This window comes from Larus michahellis, chromosome 2, assembly GCF_964199755.1.
Source record: "Larus michahellis chromosome 2, bLarMic1.1, whole genome shotgun sequence".
NCBI lineage: Eukaryota > Metazoa > Chordata > Aves > Charadriiformes > Laridae > Larus > Larus michahellis.
The window spans coordinates 132,131,584-132,141,388 of record NC_133897.1 but is presented as its reverse complement, the minus strand read 5'-3'; positions in this window follow the sequence as shown (position 1 = coordinate 132,141,388).

The window sequence follows — 9,805 nt, the reverse complement described above, 5'->3', positions numbered from 1 at the left end:
TCTTTCCTCTTGAGTTGAGAAACAGCACGTTTCCACAGCTGTTAGAACTGCACTTTTCAAAAAAAAAAAAAAATCACATTAAAGTCTGTATCAGACTTTTAACAGAAAGGAAGGTCCCCGTTCATTTCCCAACCCCCTGCACAGCACCAGGAGAAGGGCTCCTTCGCTGGTGTGCCCGGCTGCAGATCCACGGGCACCCAGCCCATCAGAAACAGCATTATTTAAAATAGTCTTGCTTTTCTTTTGCCTCTGTGAGAATCTTAAACAATCCATCAGTGCTAAAGCCAGAATATGTGCAAGAATAAATCTCCCCCTTCCAGGTCTCTACTGAAGGACACACAAAAAACTGATTTCTTAAAAATTCCTTTTTGGATTCAGTGATTTACATTCTGATGAAAACTAAGAGTTTGCATGTAGAGGGGGAAAAAAATAAACCTGCAAGACAAATGATTCATGAAAAGTTTTATCCAAACCCATACTAAGTACAGTATGTATCATCTTCGTACTCTAATTCTGAATATACAGACCAAAGGTGGAACATTTGGAACATTTTCCATTTTCACTCAGTATCAGGACTAAAAATATAGGCAAAGGACAGAAGTATGGAGTAAAGGAGTAAAAACATGGAGTAAAGGAAAACGTCCAAATTAAATAGCAAGACTCTAGGCCCCAAGAACAGCAGAGACTAGTATAAAAAAGCATTTTTATTTTTAACCAGGAATAAAATCACTAAAGCACCATACTTAAGAAAGATTAAAGGAAATAATGCTGAATAATGTTAATGTGTTGAATAATTAGAGGACTGCTGGGTCCGATGGCCTACTGGGAGAGAGAGCGGCTATCTGTGACTAACCAACAGTTGGAAGAACAAAAGTTAGAAAAAAATTGGCAAACAAGCAGAGACTAATCATCTTAGATTGAATGACACGCTGGGAGAAGTATAAAAATATCTTGAGTAAGTAAAGTAAACAGATACTGCTGGGATTATTTCTAAAAGTAACAGGCAGAGAAGACTAGAGGGACACTAAAATCAAGAGAATCGCTTCTCCCTTCATCTGATGGTGTCAGAGTCCACAATCAAGCTTATCTTACCTAAAAAATTACCTGCCTTTGGAGTACTGCCATGCGGGCAATGTTAATTAATGTTCAGGAATCCTGTGACATAATTAATTTTTAGTGTACGTGGATATTAGCAAAGAGGTAATGGTATCTAGTAATGCTTACTGCCTTCCCTGGCAATTCCAGTGTTTCCCACTCCATGGAAGTGGGCAGTTTACCTCCACTTCTCCAGCCCTACCTGTGGATAAAACCCCACACAGCAAAATCAGATCGGTACCTGCTGTGTGAAGAAGCAGAGCAGCAGATTCCATACAGAGGCAGCAGAAGTTGTCTGCGTTATATTTGGGCCATATTTTCACAAGGGAACCTGTATAAGTGTAAAAAGTGCCATATATCTGCTGTAAGATACTGGAGACCAAAAGGTATAAATGGTTAAGATTAGATTCCTTTATGGAAAGTTTCACTTGTCATAAAATTCATCAAAATATTGATCCCATTGCACGATAGAAGTGCATTTCTTCTTCTACTTTTCCTTCGACATCCGTAATGCCATGCAATGAAGGATTTTTCTCTGTTCTTTGGAACTGCAATGCATTTTCATAAGTACACAGCTTTTCAAGAACAGCTTGATACCATAGCCGAAAAGGATAAAGTTGCAGCACCACCAATATACATTATGAAATTAAAGACACGCAATAAATTCCAAACAAAAAGCAGCACTGGAACGCAGGAGATGAGACCTATATGGGAACGTTTCCAAGGAAAGCTCTCTTAGGCTTCACTAAGTCTTGACAATGTGTATCTGTTTAAACCATACTTTATGTTCAAATGCACTGGAGCACAGAAGTCAAGGCTGCAATGAAAGGGAAAACTATTGGGAATGTAACCTTTTACCTGCCATTCATTGTGGGAAATTATCCTAACGCAGTCAGAGTCAGTCTATTTGCCTAGTATATATCTTTTAAAAAGAGGAACAATGAATAAATAATAATCTTTAAACTCTTCAAATTTCTTTGTTATACAAAAAGAGTATTGCTTATCAAGGCTCACACACATTAATCACAAATCTCTCTGTGTTTTCCCTTAGGAGTTCCCTAACAATTCTATATACCACGGTGAAAAAGATCCAAATCTTTAACAACCCATTCACTATTATTCAGCATATTGACAACAACTGGCAATAATCCTACAGCCAAAAGCATTACTTGAGATTTCTGAGATATCCCAGTAAATCCTCTCATTCTTTCATGGCTGGAAAAAAAAGGCAGCCCTTGTACCTCCTCCTGGGGGATAGTACTGCAGGGTACTAAGGAACAAGGAGGTGTTAAGAGTTGCAGGCTTACTGATGCTGCCATTCACCTTCTGCTTTTTCTATATTCATCCCCTGGGGTGGCAGGCCTCAACTTTCACCTGTCTGGGAGGAGCATTTCGCAGTCCTCCGGCTCCAAAGGTGGGATTTAACTCATCTGACTTCAGCTATATGAAAGCTATTAATCTAAACTAAATTGACTTGGTTTGCTCTGTAGTTGGTAGAGGGAAACAAAGGATGTAGAGGATGACAGGTCACATCTATCTTAGACTTGGTACCATCGGTTACTGCATGAGTTACTCATTAGTTAGTCTTTTTGCACAGCAAAAGCCCAGACGACAGCTTAGACTAAGTGCCTAGCTTTTATAACTGTTAAAATTAATTAAGACAAATTCCACCCTCGGATGAGACGTATCCTTTAACTTCCAGCACATCAACCATGCTTACATACCAGTTCTGGCTGAATTCAGATGCCTGAAGTTCTTTCTCTCAGGGTTGCCCACAGCACATGGGACATTCAGGGAACAAACAGCCTTCTTAAAAATAAAATTTATTTTAACTGTAAATATTTGTCTTATAGAGAATAATGTACACGTAATCAGCAAAGTGTCTACATATATTTCTGGCATGTAACTTCAACTGTAATTCAAGCAGACCTAATTTCTTCAGCCACCACAAGTGAAGCCTGGCATCTTTCAGGTGCTGTGGACCATGAACGCTTCTCCCTTTCTGTCCCTCTCTCTCACGTCTCTTTTAATACTGCCAGTTATTTTTGTTACTCTACATTCGCATTTCATTTTGTGTCCTTGTAGTTTGCTGGAGAGAGAGCCAAAAATGTAAGAGCCCTCATTAATAACAATTAGCTCTCTAACTTTGAGTTAGCTGCTTGATGCATTCTTTTTCTTCTTTTTTCCTGCACAGATTTTTTACAAGTTAAACATACAGCATTCAGAAAATATCAAAGACACGCGACATACCAGTACATGAATAATCAAGCAATGCAGAGTATTCAAAATCTATCATAGGGCAGTTCCAAACCCGTCACTGAAAATAGCAAATTCCAGGGTTGGTGAGACCCTGTGGATTTACCCCAGCAGCTGACTGGCTGCCAGCTGCCTGCTAAATCCATAGGAGACACCCCTTTAAGCATTCAGTCTCCTCTGTTAATTATCTTTTTCCCGCTTCTAGCTGGCATTATATGATATTTAAAGGCTACCAAGTTTACAGCACTCCCTAAATTTAAAGAGAAAACGTTATCTTATTTTTATAAGAATGTGTAAGAACTTCATGTTTGATGCAAATGATCAGTAACTGAGACCAGGAAACAAATACTCAAAGTAAGCTATAGCCTCTTCAGGCTCCCACTGCAGAAACCAATCTTCTTATAAAAGCCAATACCTTCATTAGAAACAAAATCTGCTCTGAGCCTTTCATGAGCAAGAAAAACAAAATGCAGTCATAGCTTCACAGTAAAACATTTATTAGAATTGCATGAGTGAGCTAAATGCTTTCTAGTAAATGACATAGTAAAAATAACCTCAGAATTTATGCATAGAAATAGTGACTACAGATTTCTGTGTTCTGTGATTTTTTTAAATAAACAAATGCTTGCAATTATTGCAACAACATTTAGGTTTGCAGATACAGCAGAATGTTTTAATACTGTATTTCACACAGTGACCACATTTACCATGCGCACAAAAAGACAAAGCCCAGTTATAAGACATTGCTGTTATCTCTCCGATTTTTAAAACAGAGCACAGTCAGCTTCCATAAAAGGCTCGCACCCATTTTGAAGGACACAACCTCATTCTGATATGGTACACTGTGAATCTAAAGTCAATTTGGATTTTAATCTTCTACATTTGATCCAGCACTACATTGAAAAGAAGTGAAACCATTAATTTAAACCTCCACAAACTGCGGGGAAATTCTGGTGAGGTCCCACATTTTGTGACATGAATGCCTCAATTATTTTAAAATTACGCACAGTTGTCTACCCTCCTTTGCATATTTCTCCATGGCCTATTATGCTTTAAGATTAAGAAAGCTATCTTACAGGCGCTATACATACTTCTGCACCAAAAAAGGCAGAAATTCCAGTTGCCCATGCTGAGCGTTCTGGTTTCTAAGTATCCGGATTTGGGTTGACCTTATCCATGTGAGAGCGCTTATTGCCAGCACACTTAGTTTTGAAAAACTGTACCATATTGTTTCCTTCTTACATCTGTGTTCATGCCATTTGCGTGCAATATCCCATGTATTATTTCTGTTCTAAAACAGTGAGCAAAGGAAAAGCAATGTGCTGACAAGAGTTTAACCCAAGAAAAGTTAAGGAAGAACAAACTAATGACCAGAAGTGGTTTGTCAAGTGAGCATTTTAAGGACGACACCTGTGGCTACCCAGAGGTGTGACCTGCATCCCATGCATACACAACTAGACCAACTCAAGTTCCACTGACATAACCTGCTAACAAATTCATGTAAGTAAGCTTTTATTACAAAATGTATTTAGTCCCAGTGCTAGCAAGTTTGGTCCAAGCAGGTATAAAACACCATAAAAATTATCATTGTTTGCTTGTATCATTATGTATCTATTATAAGGGCCTTGCACAAAACCTCCTCTTTACAGACCCTGCATTTAAGCAAAGGTTGCAGTACTACTAAGCACAACTTACCTCAAATCACAATTGTCAGGAACTGAGAAGAGAAGCAGTCACAAAAATCAGCAATGGCTTTATGGATTCAGAGGAACTTGGCCCTGTAGAATTACCTGCTGCATGTCCCGCAACTATGATAAAGGAAATTCGTACCAGCCCAACAACATCTGTTCGTTTGGCCTTCTCAGCTACAAACAATTAGAAATTACACGTCAGCAGTCTCACCAGCGGCACTGCAACATTTTCGGATAGCCACTGTCCCTACTCCTGTATGAGGAGATCTAAAATTATAAAGCTTTTAGCGAGAAAGAGAACAGAATACACGCTTTAAGATATCAAACCTGAACACTCCAGGTCTGCCTGGATCTGAACCCAGACAGCAGCAGTTTTGAATGTCATGAGAAACCATCCGTCCTACGTGCTGTGAACCAGTCAGTCCAGTTTTTTATGATCTGGATTGCACGTCAGCTCTTACACTTGACTTGAAACTAGGTATTTCAAGATGTCTTGTAAAGATATTTGCGTGAATACACATTTAGTAAATACTTAGTGAGTTAATTGGGATACTAGAATGAATCACTACAGTGCTTCTTTAATGTCTTTCTTCTAGGCAAGAATATCCATAACTCCCATTCAATTTTATCTTTCTAGTTATTCATATTCAAAATCTTTCATTCCTGCCATGAAGCCTGCGGTTTATAACATATATGCTGAAATATCAGTTATTGCATTTTTTACAGGAAATAACCCACTGCAGTTGCTGAAGGAAACAATCAGGCAGATTCAAAGATCACATCCTGGCAGTTAAAAGTGGTTATTGCTCCAGCCTCATTGCTTCTCACCTTAATTCACATGACTTCTATAACCTCTCTGTCTAAGCTTTTCAACATGGATATTAAAATACTTGGAAACCATCCTTGTTATTCATTTGACTTACCCTACCCACACATTAAAGGGATATTTTTCTCCAACTGAATTCCATTCAACTTCTCTCAGTTCCTTTTCATTTTCAAACCTTCTTTTGTTATTATCAGCTTATTGAAAAAGATCTGCATAAACCTTTGAAAATGCACAAGTTCTAAAGTGATACATTGAATTCACCTCAGATCAAGGGCAAGAGAGTCATTCATCATGTAAAAAAATAGGTTAAAACTAACACTTCATGCTCCCAATATCTAGGCTATTTAATGCCTAATCTGTAAAACAACTCAGCATGTATTACACTGGTCATGTCACATCAGTTACAAAGACCGGCAGGAGTCTGAAGATAGGATTTAAAGGTAGGAGAGTCATAATTTTCAGTAAACGTGTTACTTTTCTAATTTGTTACAAGTCAGAGTATTCCCATTTTGTAAACCGAAACTGGAGATTAAGAATTTGGGATAAACATAAACTATGGTAATCCTTCCTGTTATAGGTGTTTGGGGAGATAACTAATTAAAGCAGCTCACACTCACAGAGTAATCTAGGAAAGCCGTAACAGTAGGGACAGCAATCCTAAGAAAGAGGGCGATCATGTTGTGGCTGCCCCCTTCAATAGTTTCTCCTTAAAATCCAATAATAGTTCCTTAGCAATTTTATCTGCTGGAGTTGGCTAGCAGAAGCAATACATCAGTGGATCTTATTGCTACCTTTGCTGTACACCTCCATACATCTTCTTTTGCAGTGCAAGGCTAACAGGAAATTGCCAGAACTTTGTATTCTTGGTATGCATATACAGAAATTTTTGCCATTATGAAAGGGTCGATACCGGCTTGGATTTACCTTTGCATTTGCATAGCCTCACATACACCAATAACCATACAGTAGGTTTCTGGTTCACGGTGAAGATGTGCTATTCATTTTTATGTTCCCCAAAAGAAAGACTCTGTCTTTTCTCAAACAGGGTATCTCAGAAAATCACCTTCTCAGACAGTTATGGCTGATGCATCCATAATCAGGTCCTCAGGTTTGAAAAACTACTAAAGAAGCTTTAAAAAAGAACCCTATGTAGCCAATTTTTTTAAAAAGTATTTCCCCATGTCTTTAAGATGGATACTCGTATTCCTTCTTCATTCACAATATTAGGCAATGATATGCTGAGGTGCCATGGAAACTGGGAACCGAATTATTCATCTATTAGCAGGATCAAAATGCTGAAGAAAGAAGTAGTTGAAAACTCCTATAGGTAGGCTAGGAGAAAATGTATTCCCACTTTTCCCACTAGAAAAAGTCCTAGCAAAAAGGGATCACATTCCAGCAAATGCAGCGGTATAAGCTTCCAGCACATAAATGCAAGCTACAGCTGGGAACGTTTGATATGCTCCACGGTTTCCAGACACAATTCAAAACTTTATCGCATCAACCACATGAGCTGGGATTTTTTTCCTCACTGCTATCTGACGTTTTTCCTGCAGCTGTCACAAATTGACAAATACTATGCTTTACTAGGAGCATGCATCCTCTCTTAACTGTAGTATCGAGAATGTATTTCAATACAGCAAGAGCCTGTACTTTTTAGCTTTAAGGAATAAATTTGTCACCTTGCAAGAGCCTCCTCCCAGTGATGGATGTTTATGTCATTATTGGTCACTCCAGGGTGTCATATCCTTTTGTACAAATATTTGGAAGCAACCTAGGAATTACCTATTGATTAATATTCCCTGTGCTAATAAACATTTGCTTTTTGTTCTTTCAGTGCAGCGGTGGATATACTGCAGCCTGTTTCAACCTCTTAGAATACTCACTCTATGAACAAACTAAGAACTCTTCATTTCAGCTCCTGAATTTATCTAAAAAAAACCTTTAAAAAATATTAAAGTACATTTATAGCGAGTGTATCTCTTGCGGTTTGGTTAACAGATTGGGATCCTTTGCCTAATGGAATACAGTGGATATTCTGAATTATGCTTCACTTACTTTTACAAGGGTGGCAGGCCTTGGACTCCACAAAGGGACAGAGAGAAATGCCACCTTTATACCTCAGTATTACATGATCAAGCACCACCAGCAGACCTGTTAAATCTTCTGCATTCAGTACAAGACTTGGGAACTTCTCCACCAAGGTGCCTGCAGTTGCAAAACAGAATCACAGCTTCTCTCCTGTTCCAGGTTCCCATTTGCGGGATCCATCTGGATCCTGATCCATCACGCACTGATTATCTGCATCTGGTACATTAAAACAGAACAGGAGCAAATGCAAAGTACTACACTGCAGCTAAAGAAGGTGCCAACAAGTCAGCCATCGCAATTAAAGACACTAATACACTGGTCCCATCTATTGACTCATCTATCCCATATATGGGGTCGCATACAGAGATAAGGCTGAGTGGCCTCTTGCGCAATGGAAATACTGAAGAAATTTTATATAAGAAAAGCAGTAGTTTAAACAATACTTTAAGTTGGCGTAAACTGGTACTGTTGCCAAAAAATGTAAGCCTGCCCTCTTCTTGCCTGTTCTGGTGTTCCTGTCCTTGTGTTATCCCCTCCCTTGAGCTAACACAAACATTTGTGAGGTTGGCTTATGAATCAGGAAATTGAATATATTTAGATTAAAAATCCTCTGTTTCTCGTCAGGTTAGTTTCAACCTAATTAAATTCTGACTATTATTCAGCCCATAATTCATAACATGACAATGTAAATGCTTGTGCTGACCAAAGGAAGCAAGAAACATATAGGCAGGAGCAGGAAGAAGGATTGCTTCTTTCAGTGGCAGTTCTGTCTTATTCTAGCTTAAAGTGATCACAGTCTAACTATTAGCGTGCTGTTTCAAAGCCCATCAAGACGATTTAAGAAGACAGCGCCTCCATGAGCAGTAGACCGGCCCTCCTCATCACCTCTGAACGCATTTCCCCCCTCCTTTCTTGTGTAAGAATTACTGAATAAGCAGATAAGTCTGATCAATCCACTGATCCCACTGAAAAGTAAATTTCTCGTAAGGCTGATTTTTGGCTGGCCCAGTGAGCTGAACTGACTGACAGCAGGGTTGTACAACTGCACCAACACACGGAATAGGGGGTGAGCTCACACAGGTAAAAGAGCTCCCTTTGGGAGCCAGCGCAGCCATAGATCATCAGCTTGTCCCAACCACGAAACTGCACTTTTACTATCACATTTTACTGTCATTTGGAAGCAAAGGCTTAAAAGTCCTAGCTTTTCAGCATTTTCATACAAGCACTACATGACAATTGTACATAAACATACCAGAAGCAGGTGCTAATTGTTCCCTCTCACACAGAAAGTTTTAGTTTTTTACAAAACAAGTATCTAATACTGAAAACATTTTAAATATATGAAACAATATAAAGGGCTTTGGGAACACTCCCATTAACTTGTAAATAAAAAAGTACCAGGTAGTAATTTTGGGGGTGTTTCTCAAATACATTTTTTTTCTTGTGCTGTTTTGTGCTTAAACGTAAAGGCTCCAGCAAAGCAGTTAATGTTTTTGTGCTTTAGCACACACATACCAACATGTTTCTTTTAGGTCTGTCAGAAAACGTTTCTCAGGTCAGATAGCACAACTATAATATTTCATACACGTTGCCTGCAGACTTAGCGGTTTGGGCAGAAAAAACAATTATCAGTCCTTTTCCACATTGTCAGGACTTCACCAACAACCAAACAGGGATCTCTGCAGCTCGGAGGATTACAGTCCTTGTCTCAGCCATCGACTGACGCCAATTACCAGTAAAGCAGAAATCTGCATGCTGAAACCAAAACAATATGGATGTTGGAACCACTGTATCTAACAAGCATTTTGGAATTCTTTGCAATGGACTGCTGTGGTATGGCACCAGT